At 40.8% G+C, this 16,472-nt stretch overlaps 1 protein-coding gene across 4 annotated transcripts in view; it reads left to right on the top strand.

Moving 5' to 3' along the window:
* Positions 1-16,472, top strand: part of MID1 (midline 1) — a 392,822-nt gene that overhangs the window by 335,705 nt on the left and 40,645 nt on the right. The window lies entirely within an intron of this gene.

Genomic DNA, 16,472 nt, shown 5'->3' with positions numbered 1-16,472 from the left:
GGAAGCCATAGGTTGGGAAGATGCTTCTTTGCCCACCCTTGCAGGTGTCAGGAGATGATGACTATTTCGAGTGGCTTCAGGTCCACAATAAGGTATAGTCTGTAGTGTATTGATAAGAAAAGTAGTATGACTTATGCAAATGTACACAAAAACAATAATGACCAATGTCCCATCACTTCCTGATTTCATTATCCCAATAGCCTTTTGAGGTGGATGTCATTCAAATGACCAGAGGAATGTGACTTGAAGCAAGACACAAGAATTGGCCAGTAAATAAATGGGTTGAATCCAATCAAGTAGTAAAACAACTGGAGTGGTTACTGAATGTCAGCTACTCAAACCAGGTGATAGAGTTGAAAGAGATGATTAATAAGTTAGATTCCTAGGGGAATTCTCATGGCAAGAAACAATCCCATGTGCTGGGGAAGTGCAAATGCTGTCCAACCCACCTTAACAGGGGCCCCATGAGAATGTTACTGTGGTACCAGTAGAACCTTGTGAATTACTCTCAAATCTTTGGCCATTAATCCTTGACCTGGTAACCTCAATTTCTTTGAGATGACCAGTTTGCTTCCTTTAGGAAATAAAGCTCTTTTGTTCTTCATCCCCCAAGAGGTTTGAGAATTTTGTATAAAGATGGAGACTTAAATAATATCCATAGAATCAATATTTTGTGTAACAATTTAGGACTAAAACATATGTTTGTATTTTAAGGGTTTGTAGCATTTAAGAGAATATGACATATTACAGAAATTGGACAGGTTAGCTTTGAGATTCCAATCTGAAACATGTAATTTATTTTAGTCCTGCGATTTTAAGTTGTAAGCATAAAACAGTTTGTTTCAAACCAAAATTGTAATGTTCAAGAGAGCTTGAGTTTCACTACATTTGTAAGTTTAATTTATTAGATTCCTAAGAGCTACTTAAGGATTTGGGGAGGTTTACCTTGTTAGGATTTTATTTTTACCCCATTAGGCATTTAAAGTGCTTATAAACTAAATTGAATGTGTTACATTTATAAATGCAATTTAAAATGTTACAGGAATTTGGTGATAAAAATCTGAATAATGATTTTTATTTAGATTGAGTGAGAATTTACTGGAAGAGGGGCTCAAGTGTACTTTCTGGGGTGATAGAAATATTTTTTACCTCATCCATAGTCGTGTGCTGTGTGCTAAATGCAGGAGATACTAGGAAGAAAGCTACCATCCTGCTTCCCAAGGAGTCCAGCCAATTAGGAGAGGGAATAGACATGCACTTAGAGACCATGAGAATTTCTGCCCAAGGAATGTATCTATATCAACAAATCACCACGTAGTTTTTCCTTACGCTTTTAAGTTCAAGTTATGAATCTCATTATTCTACTCATAAACCCAAGGAATTTTATAAAGCCAAGAATAATCACTCTCAAGAGTCCTTAAATCAATGTTTGATTAACCCAAGTTGAACAGACTCCACTCCATTAAACAATCAATTCCAACTATAAATGAGATGATTAAGTGCCCATATAGATTTTTTTAAATTGAGGTAAAATTTACATACAGGTCCTCGAGTGGCACTTTACACATTGTTGGCACTCAACAATTCCATAGGATTGCTTTGTGTATTGTCACCGGGACCCCAGTAACAGCCTCCTCATTCATGGAGAAATCAGAGCATCCTTATTTCCTCTCACTGTCATTCCTGAGCTACTAAAACTATTGCAAAGAGCTCTGAAAACCAGTAGCTTTAGCCACCTACACTTTAAGCAGAGAAAGAAGTAAAACTTGACACTGAGAAGCAGGGGCTACATCGACAGTTTAGTTCGCTGCCAGGATCATAATTAGCACTGAATGAAAATGTGTGGTGGTTCCCAGTGTGATTAACAGGGTTTGCAAGGGTAGAGTGTTGGCTTGTTTCTTTTGGTGCAAAATGTTTCTTCATTTAGCACGTTATCTGGAAACTAGTGGCCTAGTGCACAGATTTGTACACATTGAAAGGAAATTAATTAGAAGAAACATTTTAATATTGCTATTCGCCCTTTCTCTATAATAGAAGTGTCAACCAAATTCACGATTGACAATGACAGATCAAAACACAGGCATGCGTTTGGCACCAGTGAGAGCTTTATATGTATCGGGCATGTGCGAGTCAACTTAGCCTTTTATATATATAGAATAAACTTGCTTAATTAGACCTGCTTTCTGATTTAGCAAAACTTTTTCTAGCTCAGTGAAGCACCCCAACTTCTCTTTCAGGTAATTGTCCGCAACACAGCAGTAAATATCAACACAAAGCAGATTATTATTGTAGATCATTCAGTGAGAACAAAGGGTAAAATATTTAACTGCAGCAGTGTTTGACTATATTCTGCGCAGTGAGAAAACCTGAAGTCATTTTCATGGTCCACCATTTCTTACTTCTTTTCAGTTGGGTCAAGTTTTTAAACTTTCTAAATCTCCGTTTTCCGGCTGATGAAAAGACAATAGGATTCCACTGAGTCTCCTGTCTACCTACTCCAGGACTTCTGTGAGGATCAGATGAGATGAGGCACAGGAAAACGCTTCACAGACATTTGGTTAAAGTGTAAAATGTTTGCACTTGGCTAGAAAGCATGTCGTGTTCCTAGACTGAAGAAACTCCAAGGAGACTAATTGCTAGGGAGATGAAGCCAGGTGTTGCTACATGACATCATTACCCAGTGGCCACAGCGACCATTTTAAGACTGGGCTGGGCTGGGCTGTGGGCCATATTTTGCACTATGGGGTCTCAGCAGCATTGGCTGCAATTTGGTGGGCTGTCACTCTGGGGTGGTGGCAGGGCCTTTGTCCCCCTTGGGGGAAGCTGAGTGTTGTTTTGTGGGCGCCAGGTCTGCGGTGCTGTTTCTCTGTAAATAGCCAGTGCGTGTCACGGCAGCTCCTGTGTTGAGCGTCTGCCCCCTGGTGGTCAGTGCACGTCATAGTGATTAGTCGGATGGTCAGAGGGACACTTAGCATATTAGCCTTTTACATATATAGATCCTGAGGCCACAGGGATGAGATCCTAAAGAAAGGTGTGTTTTTTTCATATCTCTGACATGGCTTCGAGCTCATCTTAATGAGAGAATGGCTGCCTGGGGAAACAGTGCCGACAGATGCCCAGAGAACACGCGCCAGTGCTAACCTGGAGTCCGGCTCTGGCTACTCAAACAAAGGATTGCTTTAATTTTTGCAGAATAAAGTATTTTTTCCTTCTGTTTTTCATGAAATGGCCTTAAAGAATTCCTCTTGTTTGTGGTCTCCAAAAAAATGAGAACTATGCCCATGAGGCCGGCTTTTAAAGGTTCTATTAAACAACAAGAAGGCTTTGTTCTTGGTGAGAAAATTAAAGCAAGCAGTGTTTCCATTACCTGGCAGGACGCTGTCTCCGCCATCCTTATCCTGACAGTCAGAAAAGGAGCATTCTGTTTCCCAGGTAGGAAGGTGAGAAGGCAGCATCGGTCAGGTTTGTATAGAGAAATACAGTTGACCTTTCAGATAACGGAGTAATCCCTAACTCAAGTTTTTTAAAATTCAATTTTACTTGCAGAAACTGTACCTATGGAAGCTTCAAACTGTAAAGCCATGGTTTTAGAAAGACAGTAATTTCACCGTGAGTTAAAATAATGGAAAAGTGTGGGGCACCTGGATAAGCAAATGTACATATGTTAGTCTGACTTACTAGATTTCGTGTGCTTTTTTCCCAGGCAACTTTGCCTGCCATTGCTCAAATTGAGTCCCATTCATGGGCAGTTGCAAATGAACGCCTGTAGGTAGACTGTGGCCACAAAGTCAGGAATGACCAAGGTGAGGCTAGAAAGCACTGTTCAATGAAAACTCTGTTCAGCGCCGCAATTAGGCCTAAGTCGTTGGAGCTTTAGAACAGTGATTTTCAACCAGTGTGCCTCAGGAATTTTTAACACATCCAGTACCTGGCTAGTTAGTCAGGGGCACTGACTCCTTTTCTTTTACATTGTCAGGTGAAAAAATGACAACAGCCAACACAATAGCCATCTGGTGTGAATGAATCAAAATTATACTCTTTTTTTTTTTTTGTCACATCAATAAAAAATTTATTTTTTGGAGTGCCGCAGACTTTTAGTAATGAGTTCTTGTGCCATGAGATTGAAAATCGCTGTTCTAGAAGGAGCTGGGCGAATGGGACCCCTGTGCCCTCTGACATCCGTGAGAGCCCTTCTTAGGAAGCGACCAGATTGTAGTCCCTGACATGGAAGCACCCCTGTCTGTAGCTGTCAGCGCCAGGCCCATGTCCTCTGGCCTGAGCGCTTCCAGCTGCAAACCCCTAAAACTTGGCCTGGGGGCTTTTTGCCCATCCACTGCCAGCAGCCTTCAAGCAGCCACTGATGGAGGATGTTAGCTAAGTACCACTCTTCCCCCACATCAGCTGGAGTGTTGTGCACTGTGTCCCGAAGCCACCCACTGGGATTCATTTCCGATTGCCCATAGTGGTCTTGGGAAGGCACACGTCACTGGCTTCATACCTTTTCTTATCTCACTCCCCCGCCCCCTACTGGTATGTCCTGGCCACAACTTGTGCTTCCAGCCTAGTTCCATGCCTTGCTTGGAGAACAGAATCCGAAGGCCTCCTCTAAAATGGGGTGATAGCACAAATCCCCTTTCCCAGCGTAACCATAGCTCACGTTTCATTTCCCTAAACTCTCCTCTCTCTCGCTGTATTGGAATCAATGTGAATATTAAACACCAGGCAACACAGATATTTAAGAATCAGTCTACCAGCTCTGTTGGTACCCTAGCGTGACCCCCAGGCAAGATGCTTCATCGATCTCACCTGTGGATGCACCAGAAAGACAGAAACAGAGCTTCCGATTTTCCAGTTGTACCTCCAAGTGCGAGCTTTACTGGTGATTTCCTCCCCTCTATTTCCCTCACTGTAAAGCGTGGCAAAGAGCAGGATCCAGTCCTCACTCTTCACACATTTGCAGGGGAGCAGATGGCCTCTATACGTGAGTAACTCAAGCCTGAATAGGAGCCCAACTTTGTATTTTTCCAGCACATCGCTATTCAGGAATCATGGCAAACAACTAAAAAGAATGCCACTTAACGAGAAATGGCATGTGAGATTGAAGTGAGTAATGGAAGGTCGTGGGATAGACGCTTCCTCTTTCCATTGGAAATGACTTCCCTTCCCTGAAACTCATCCCCTCCATCCTCCCCGGCTCTCATTTAACCATCCTCGCCTGTAAGTTTTTTGTGTCCTTTTTTTTTTTTTTTTTTTAAGTTTTGACCACAATATCTAAAGGCTAAATATAAAAATATATTTGTTGAAAATTACTTGGAAGTCTCACTTTTCAGAAACTTGATGACAAAGACTTCATAGAGGCAAGTGCCCATGACAGCTGCTTAATTTTTTTTTCTGTGGGCCCAACCCCAACGGAAGGGTGTGAAGCATTTGTTTTATAAAGTGTGTAATTAACAAGAGAAAGGAAGGGAGGGATTTATTGTTTTTGAATGAATTATGAGCAACACCTTCCATTCTGCTGCTTCTCTGAAACTGCGTTGAACAGTTACCATTAAACACACACACACACACACACACACACACACACACACACACAGTCTGTGGCATTCATGCCAAGAGTGCAAGCTTGAAGAGTGTTGAGTGTACGCAGAAAAACGCCCAGGGAAGAGCAGCATTTACTACAACTGACAGAAGTGAGCAGGACATCATGGGGAAAGTAAAAACCATACTGCAAGTGTATTTTCATTTTCAAATCGAAATCCTCTGAATGCAGTAATTGCAACTGTTCATGCCTTGAAGGAAGAAAACTAATGTTCATCAAGCACCTACTATGTGCCAGACAGCCTACAGATATTTTCATGGAAAGTATGCCAATGAGAAACATTCTCACAGAAATTCAACACATTTTTTTCTACCTGCAGCTTTTGGGCTACAAAGTCCATAATCTTTTCCTCTATGCTAGAGGTTGGTAAACGAGGTCCCTAGAGCCAAATGTGACTTGTCACCTCTTTTTATAAAGAAAGTTTTATTGGAACAGCCACGCCCATTTGATTACATATTGTCGGTGGCTGCTTTCTTACTACAGCAGAGGCACTGAGCAGTTACAACAGGGACCATATGGTCAACAAAGTTAAATATTTACTATCTAGCCCTTTACAGCAAAGTTTCCCAACTCCTGTTCTTCATCATGGATACTTTTCTCTGTTCTTCCCCTCTCCCCAATTGCACCAAGAAGGAGCTTTTAAGGATTGTATTTGGGATTTGAAAGTGACTCCCTAAATTCTGGAGTTAGTCCTCATGTTATACCTTCCCAACCATTATTTTGATGAAAGCTGTAGATGGAAGTTTTGATTCTTGCTAGAAAGTCTCCAAGTAATCAACACAGGCTGACTGGTCCTAGAACCTGCCATGTTGCTTGTACATGGACATTCCAAATAAACAGAGTTTGTTAGCGATAGTGATAGTTAGCATTTATTGAGTAACTAGAGGCCCAATGCACAAAGATTTGTGCAAAAATGGGCCTTCTTCCCCTGGCTGCCGGCACCGCCTTCGCTCTGGTCGAAGCCACCTTTCTGCCTTCACTCTGGCCCAGAGCCGCCTTTCCGCCTTCCCACGCTGCCCAGAGGCCCGGAACGGCTGGGGTGGTGCGGAATGCCTGCGTCCTGCCCCCAGCCACCCGGCGCCTTTGTATGCAAATTAACCTGCCATATTTGTTGGGTTAATTTGCATACTCACTCCTGATTGGCTGGTGGGCGTCGTGAAGGTACGGAATTTGCATATTTCTCTTTTATTAGTGTCGATTACCACGTGCCAAGCATTTTTCAATGGCGTTTCATTTACTAATTCCTTTAGTTCTCACCACCTACCTCAGCACGTGTGACATTTGGGTTACACTGGCTGGATAATTCTCTGGTGTGCTGGACTGTCCTGAGCATCATTGGATGTTTGGCAGCATCTCCGGCTTCTACCGACTAGATGCCAAGAACACACCCTTCGCTCCCCTCTGCTCTACCCCCATTTGTGACAACTGGAAATGTCTCCGGCCATTGCAGATATCCCCTGGGGGAACACCTGGTCTACCAGGTAACAGTTGGTATTTTCTTCATTATGCAAATGAGGAGCGTGAGAAATGAGTAGTTTAGGCAAATGCCCAAGGACTTACAACAGGACGTAAGGAAAACCTGGCATTCAAGCTAAGGAAGACTTCTTAAGGACCCTGAGTTCTGAGCTACTGCCTTCTCTGGCCCTGTTCACACTAAATTATTTCACCTTGTTTGACAATTTTGTTTTACTGAAAAGGTAACATCAACAGCAGCTTGGATGGGCATGTTGTATGTGCTACTCCCAGGAGAGAAATTTCTTGTGTGAAGCTTCAACGTTATAGGCATTAGCGGTGGCATTCTGGTTGGACAGTTGTATTGTTATAGTTGTGTTTTGTTTCTAAGAAGACTTCTATTGCCCAGTTCACCACAGTGTGTTGCCATTTTCAATAGCATCTCGCTCCCTATCCAACATCCAAGCTCCATAATCTTGGAAACCTCAAGAAAAGAGGATTTATCATGAGGTTCCTGGGAACTATTTTTTGTTCTCATCACAGCAATATAGCAAAACCCTCTGGATAGTTAATCAATATGTAAAGTTTCCACCATGTTACTCTGATAAAGGCTGGAGGATATGTAGCTTCTTTTCATGCCCCCACTACCGCTGCTTCCCACCAAAAGCATTTGATGAAGGGATTCCGTTTTTGTTCTTCTGAAAAGTCTTTCTTGGACTTCAAAAGTTTTAGTCAAAAATTTCCAATATTAAATTCACATATGAAATATTTTAAAATATTGTTCTATACTTTGGCTTCTTCTCCAAAGACAGGGACCCTGGGAACTTGCCCATTCTTCTCACTCTCATCTACTTGAGCTGGGTCCACAAATATTTGACTTTGGTGTGAGGGAGTTTCAGGGTGAAGATTACATATAAACATATTAGATGAATTACAGTAATACAGTCTGCTCTTACTCAGTTCTGCTTGGCTCGGTTTTATATACAAACTCAAGTATTAGAGTCCCTTTCATTGTTCCTTCTGGCAGCTCTGTCTCACTTCTGCCCCAGGGTCTGGAATGTTCATCTCAGCTGCCTTTGGCAATAAAACCCAAAGCACCCTCAGATCCTCATATTTCTCTTTGCACCTGGTCAGGGTCCACGGCAGGGCATAGAGCCCACTTAAATACAGGTTTTCCCTGTCCCCTCACCTTCCTGGCCAAACGTTTAGCTTACATGCAGCTCATTTGTATTTCAGTTGCTCCAGCCCTGGGCAGAGTGGAGTGAAGTCCCCCAGTGTTTGTCTTTTTGAGCATGATGTTATTGTTATGGACATATATAACAATATGAAATAAGAGTGTTATTGGGATATAACAACACCAACCCCTTTATATTTGTATGCAGACAGAAAATTACATATTCTTATCAATAGAGAAAAGTGCTATTGAATTGAAACAATAACATCAACAGATAAAACATTTCCAAAGATGGTATCTGTTGATGTTATTGTTTGCTATATTTGTACCTTTCGCAAGGTCACCTTCATTTGAACCATGGTCCAGCATTGCTTTTGCCATGAGGACTGATTTTAGGCAGATTTGTAAAGTAAACATTTGTCTTTCAACACCCCCCCCCCACCCGCCCCATTGTTGGTAGTAATCTCAAGGACAGCAAGGTTTGGATTCTTACACCAGAGGGGTTGCAGTTTGATGGTACACTTTCTAGAGTGTAGTAAAGGTGGGCCGGTGTGGTAGGGACTCTCCTGGGCTGTGTGGCTAAAGGAGCACCATTCTCCAGGAAGTGAAAGTGAATGGTGGCTGGAATTAGGCAATGCCAGCGCCCTTCTCTTCTCACTCTGAAATACCATTTCCTTTCTCCAGCACATGGGGATTATCTTCTCCAAGCTCACTTCAGTGTTTGCATCTGTGTATGAATAGGAAGTGATCTATCAAGTCAGCATATCCTTTTCACAAGAGGAATTAAAAGGTTTTGTTCTGAAAATCTAGAGCTGGCTAACTTAAGTGAGTTAATGGGGATTTTTACAATGCATATGAATCAGCTCACGGTCCCTGTGCCAAGTAGCCAGATCTTTTTCCCATTGATGTTTCATTCCTTCTAAGAGTTCTATAGAATATTTCCAAAGATGTTAAGGCCACACATGTCTGAAATCTAATGATGTTTATCCTCTGCACTGAACATCTCCTTTTGCAGTAAAATACAAGTCAAATGAAAAGAGCAAGTTTTTCGAAATACTTAGAAACTGTTTACAGACTGAAGAACATTTCACAGACACGTAGTCCAATTTCTAGTGTGTGTGTATGTAATTAAATCCCTTTAATGTTTATACATGTATGACAAGAACAAAATAATAAATGGTCTGCCTCACCCCACCCCTTCTGTGAAATGCTGTAATACTATTATACCGGAAAACTTAGCAACGGGACTCTTTACTAGGCATTGCTAACCAACTGCTCTGGAGAAAATAGCTAACCTGTTTATGTTATCATTAATTAATCTGAGGAATGAGCACGTGTAACTGCATTTCTAGAAAAAGCAGATAAGCTGTGCACCCAGTGGCAACTTACATGGGACTGCAACTGATTATTGGTATCTGATATGAGCGTTAATGAGGCTGAGTGGCCCTCAGGGCTAGGAGAGTCAGACATGAGTGTTGACCTTCTATGCTCACTTCATTGTTCAGCTTTCTGATTTCTCTTTCATTAGGGCTGTAACAGGGTCAGAACGTGATAGTCTGAGAAGCAGCAAAATTACCATAGGAATAGGAGGCAGGGGTTAGGGCTAACAGAAGACACTGTTCTTCTGTTTCTCACTTATATAATTTCCCTTCCTGTTCTACCCTTCCTGCCCCCAAATACTTAGAATGATTATGGACACACTAGATCAGTGGTCGCCAACCTTTTGGACCTCATGGACCACCGGTTGGCAACCGCTGCACTAGATAGTAGGTAAATACAAACTATTCTCATTATTCACGGTACTTATGTTCTATAAAGTAGCCAGGAACATTGGTTAACACTGAACCATTGCCCTTAAGGGAAACACACACACACACACACACACACACACACACACACACACACACCTCTCACACAGATTATAATCCTAAATCCTAAAAACAAGTCATCCTGCATGTGAAAAGGCCACACGTATTGACTTGGGGTGGTGAGTGCACAATGCACTGTGGCACTGTTATATTCTAGACTTGTACACCTGAAACCTGTATGGTTTTATTAACCAATGGCACCCAAAGAAATTCAAGAAAGAAAAGCAGAGTCACGACTGCCTGCAGACAAATACCCTTTCCACGTCTTTTGGCTGGTTCCTTTTCATCTCCCGGCAGACTGGTCAGAGAATGTTTTTCTACCAATAAAAAGGACCCTACTCTCAGCCATGTTCATTAACAGAGTATGTTACCCTCTTTAATTTCCTTTATACATGTCATGATTTGAAACTTTTATTTATTTATTGAGTTGTTCAGCCTGTTCCTTTACGCTTATGTGTAAACTCTGTGATAATGAGAACGTTGTGTCTCTTGGACCTCACTGCATGCCCAGTACTTGGAATGCTGTCTGATAGACTGTGAGAACCCAGTTGCTGGTATTAGAATGGATAGATGAAAGAATCAATAGTGTGTGTAGCTCTTTGAAAGTGAAAGCCGCAAGTGTTTCCTAAGAGTAGTCATGACTTGAGCTTGCTTGATATCAGCTATGGCTCTTGCAGCCTCAATAAAGGTATTAGGGTGATACCTTTTAAAAGATATCATAATAACTCCTGAAAGGAGAAATAAATTCTGAAAGAATTGAGATGGGCTATAACAGCAGAAGAATTAATTTAGGGCATTTTGTAAAGAGATGAAGTTAGTACTAAGGATTAGAAGACAATGATGGGGATTTAATGATACATTTCCAGATGAGAAAGGAAGCTGTAACTCCAGATGTGGAGAAGCATGCTGCGCACATGGCTGAGGCCCAAACGGGATGTGGTGAAAGTGACTGAGTATAATTGAAATGAGGGAAAAAGTAACAGAGAGGAGCCCGGAATGGGGAAACAGCTCAATTTTAAGCTATATTTTGTCCAATGATGTCAAGGGCTCTGAAGGATAAGGGCCCCATTTCCACTGTGGTCCAGAGGTGGTATATGATAGTCACCCACCTACTACTGGCCATCACTCCTAATTATCTCCACTCTTGGCTTTGGATTAGGGACCAGGGAGACTTAAGACACAAAGGTGGTAGTATAGGCCTATAAAAGTAGGTTTGGGGGTCGTTTCTTCATCCTTAGATTGGTCCTACTCAGTGCACTTCTGTCAGCCTTAATGATTTCTGAATCAAAAGATGCAAATCAGAAATGAAAGCTAAAATCGTAACCAGGGACTTCCAGCTTCCAAACCAAACTGGGAAACTAGAAACACCTGAATACACTGCAAGTAACCAATAAACCCTGCCGTATTTTAATTAATATATAGCTCATTTAAGAAATAAAGTTCAATCACTTAAAGTGACATGAAACAGCAAAACTATGGAAAGCTGCTTTGCAGTAGAAGAATTTGAGAAATATAGGATAGCATTCAACTGATTTTATTGTACCTTTTGGAATATAAGAATGCTAGAGTTATAAAATTTGGAAGCTTCATCAAAGTAGAACAAGAGATTCAACTTTCCTGGTTTCAAAGGAGAGTTTAACGCCATATTCCTTGAAAGATCTAAGGAATATTGTTGGCCTAAAATTAGCAGATCATGTTTCTAAATTTCTGGGAATTTATAATTTGGGGCAGTGGTGGTTGTGGTATGAGCTTTCTCAAAACATATTTGGCTCAACAAAGTAGATCTCAGTCCATGTTGTTTTGTAAAACAAACCTATCCATTGTAAACATTGGATAGTCAGAATTTGGGTTAAGTTGAACCCATGTTGAAATGGCAACTGGGACCATTTTCCTCCATAGAGTAACCCAAATCCCAGTGATTTGGAGAGTGAAATGGTTCCCAAACCAACTCGTAGTTTATTAACAAAACTACTTATCAGTGCAGATAATACTACCTCAGATTTGTCCATGGCTTCATAATGTTAGTATTTCCTCACATATTATTTCATGTATTTATCACAATAATCCCACATGGTTGAAAGAGTAGATATTATTCACCTCATTCTATAAAATAGGAAACTTAGAAGTGGAGATACTCCTTTCCTAATATTATCATCTGAGTAGAGCTAGTATTCCACACATTCCATGGCACCTACTCTAGGATTACTAGTGGGGTCTCATCAGGTTTAGTAAAAACCAGAATATCTTTAAAAACAGAATATGTCAGCAACAACATCAAAACCTGAGGACCTCATAATACAGTCAATTGATTTTTGACAGAAGTACTAAGATACTTCAGTGGAGGAAAGAACAGTCTTTTCAATAAATAGTGCTTAGACTCCTGGATATTCATAAGTAAAAGAATAAAATTGGACCCCTACTTTGCATCACATATAAAACTTAACTCAAAATGAATCATAGACCTAAATGTAAGAGATAAACTTTAAGAGAACAGGCATACATCTTCATGACCTTGGATTAGGTTTCTTATCTATGATACTAAAAGCACAAATGACAGCCCAGTTGGTGTGGCTCAGTGGTTGTATGTCGACCCATGAACCAAGAGGTCACTGGTTTAATTCCCAGTTGGGGCACATGCCTGGGTTGCAGGCTTGATCCGCAGTAGGGGGCATGCAGGAGGCTGCTGATCCATGATGTTTCTCTCTTATTGATGTTTCTATATCTCTTTCCCTCTCCTTTCCTCTCTCTCTAAAAATCATTTAGAAAACATATTTTAAAAAGCACAAGTGACAATAGAAAAATAGGTAAGATGGACTTAATCAAGATAAAAACTTTTGTGCTTCAAAGGACACCAACAAGAAAATAAAAAGTCAAACCACAGAATGGGAGAAAATATTTGCATATCACATACCTGGTAAGGAACTTGATGAATATATAAATAAATAATATAATTCAATAATTAGAAGACAAATGACCCAATTAAAGAGCAAAGGATCTGATAGTCATATTTCCAAATCAGATGTACAAATGGCCAATAAACACATGAAAAGATATTCAACATTATTAGCTATCAGGAAAATGCAAATCAAAACCACAATGAGATACCACTCCATACCCACTAGGATAAATTTAAAAAGACAATAGCAAGTGTTGACAAGGATATGGAGAAATTGGAAGCCTCAGATATTCTTGTTGGAATATAATATGATGCAGACACTTTGGAAAACAGTTTGGCAGTTCCTCAAGCTAAACATAGAGTTGACATGTGACCCAGTAATCCCACTCCTATACTCAAGAAGAATATATACATACTAGAGGCCTGATGCATGAAATTCATGCAAGAGTAGGCCTTCCTTCCCCCAGCTGCAACTTCTGTTTCTCACTTATATAATTTCCCTACCCGTTCTACCCTTCCTGCCCCCAAATACTTAGAATGATTGTGGACACACTAGATCAGCGGTTGCCAACCTTTTGGACCTCACGGACCACCAGTGGTCCGCGGACCACCAGTTGGCAACTGCTGCACTAGATAGTAGGTATCTACTATGCTATGCACTAGATAGCAGTTTCCCTCTGGCACCCAGGACCTGGGCTTCCCTCGCAGCCCTGGCTTTGTCCGGAAGGTCGTTCGGAAGGATGTCTGGTCTAATTAGCATATTATGCTTTTATTATTATAGATGTGCACAGAAAAATTTATACATTAATGTTCATAGCAATTGTATTTATAGTAACAACAAAAAAAAGAAAAATCCAAAAGTCCACATAATAAAGAATGGATAACCAAAATACGGTATAGCTCTAAAATGGAATATTATTCGGCATCCTATATAATAAAGAGGTAATATGTAAATTGACCATCACTCCAACACACAAGATGGTTGCCCCCATGTGGTCAAAGATGGCCACCACAAGATGGCTGGCAGGGGAGGGCAGTTGTGTGTGATCAGGCCAGCAGGGGAGGGCAGTTGGAAGGGTCCAGGCCTGCAAGGGAGGGCAGTTGGGGGCAATCAGGCCTGCAGAGGAGGGCAGTTAGGGGTGACCAGGTCTTCAGGGGAGGGCAGTTGGGGGTGACCAGGCCTTCAGGGGAGGGCAGTTAGGGGGAATCGGTCCAGCAGGGGAGCAGTTACGAATTGTACAGGCTGGCAGGGGAGTGGTTAGGAGTTGATCAGGCTGGCAGGCAGAAATGGTTAAGAGCAATCCAGCAGTCCTGGATTGTGAGCCTAAATGGGCAGTCGGACATCCCTCGAGGGGTCCCAGATTGGAGCGGGTGCAGGCTGGGCTGAGGGACACACACACACACACACACACACACACACACGGGCCTCTAGTAAAAAATGAAGAATTGACACATGCTACAACATAAAAGAATTTTGAAAACATGATGCTAAGTGAATAAGCCAGACATAAAACATCATGTATTATTTTATTCCATTTACATGAAATGTCCAGAACAGGCAAATCCATAAAGAGATAAAATGTAGATTAGTGGTTCTGTAAGCCTGAAGGGAGGTGGGTAGTGAGAATGTGGAGTTTTTGCTAATGGTTATGGGATTTCTTTTGGGAATGTTGAAAATGTTCTAAAACTCTATTGTGATGATGGTTGTACAACTCTGAATATACTAAAAACCACAAAACTATACACTTTATAAATTGATGAATTTTATGGTATGTGGAATATATGTCAATAAGGCTATAAAAGAAAGTCAATGGCCTATCCTCCTCCCCCTGCCAAAAAATCCTTAGGACATAATTTTGTGTCTACACAATCCTAGAAAACTAATAAATCTAATACCTGCATATTGAGTGCTTGCAGTATATCATGATAGCTACTTACTTAATTGCATTTTACCTTGTCTCTTCTTGGAAGATCATTTTCACTATCCATTCATTCAACAGATAGTTTTTTAATGCCTATTCTGTGCTAGATATGGCTGTGGGTGCTTGAGATAGATGCCTCATTTAATACAGATCCCTTCCCTTACCGAGCTTGCATCCTTTCCTATTAGATTTACCTTGCTCAAATACAACTTACTTCTCAGGGCTCATTTTTACTTTTCAAGTGTAGGGTGCTACTTCCCACAAATTCTCGGCTGTAGTCAGTTATTAATTTGAGTTTGAGGTCAAAAGGGAAGACTAGAAATTTCTTTGAGAATAGGGGAGTTTGAAGAGAACATAAAACGATGACAGAAAAGTAATAAGTAAGGGAAATTGAGCACAATGATTAACTTTTTTGAAATACTAGCCTGAGTTCCACTTTCTGTACTTGTCCATCAGTGCATTTTTTAAATTTTTTTCTTTTGTTATTAATCATTCAGCAAGCATATCTATGTGCTAATCTGACAGAGGACATGGTCTGGTGGTTTGCTGCGAATGGGCAGTGACCATCACCTTCTGAATAAGAAGACGTCTTGAGTAGTCTCTCTACTGTGTCTTATAATGATCAGGAATAAAAGTCAAGGAATCCTCGCCTCTGGAAACAGGACATGATTTCTGTGAACAGCCACCAATGGATTTGTATCCTGAACTCCTGACCCTACTTCCAGTTTATCTCATTCATAGAGAATGAAATTACTTCAGTTAAATAAAGTATCCCAAATCAAAAGGGCTTAATGGCTGGGCCAGGTCTCCTTCGGAGATGTGCTAGAGTAATCAATGCTGTTGCCATTCTTTGTAACACTGCAGCTTGTCCTGCACTGTGTTGAAATCATAAAACGCACGCATGCTATCTCCATTTCCCACAGCTGTGGTTTCTTGGTCTCGGTGAATAAGCATTTTGGAATTGTCATGAGATGGAGGAAACAGCATGTGCGGAGTATTTCCCAAGCCCAGTTGCCAAGAATGAGCTAATCCTAACCCTCCCTGCATACAATGAGTCTTCAAAACTTCAAATACAAGCCATTCTATAATGATCTACCTTTCCAGGAGAATGACATGCTTTCATTGTAGAACCTCGGTCTTTCAGAAGTGTAACAGAAGTAAGATTTAAAATTATGTCATAAGATTAATAAAATATTTAGCTATCCTGGTTTTTAAAAAAATGTTTAGTGATTAAATACAAAGTTGATATCTGTGCATAAGAGAAAAGTTAAATGAATGTGATTTAACCTTGCTACCTTGCTTTTGGAAAATTTGTCCAAAAGACATTGATAGTAATCTGTCCTCCATAAATGACTAATATTCATTTTTTAAGCTTACTTTTGGTTGACAGGCTAAAATTGTACTTTCATTCAAAATATAAAAGCAGGCATTGCAAATATATTTCAAGTGTCAATTTCTAACTAAATGGTAATAGCTATGTACATGTTGTGTTAAGAGATTTTGAGGCTGAGTCTGGCTTAGGAGAAAGACTGCTATCATTGGATAGTAATTTTTTCCAGGA

The sequence above is a fragment of the Cnephaeus nilssonii genome, assembly GCF_951640355.1.
Source record: "Cnephaeus nilssonii genome assembly, chromosome: X".
NCBI classification, from domain to species: domain Eukaryota; kingdom Metazoa; phylum Chordata; class Mammalia; order Chiroptera; family Vespertilionidae; genus Cnephaeus; species Cnephaeus nilssonii.
This window is presented reverse-complemented; position numbering and strand designations above follow the sequence as displayed.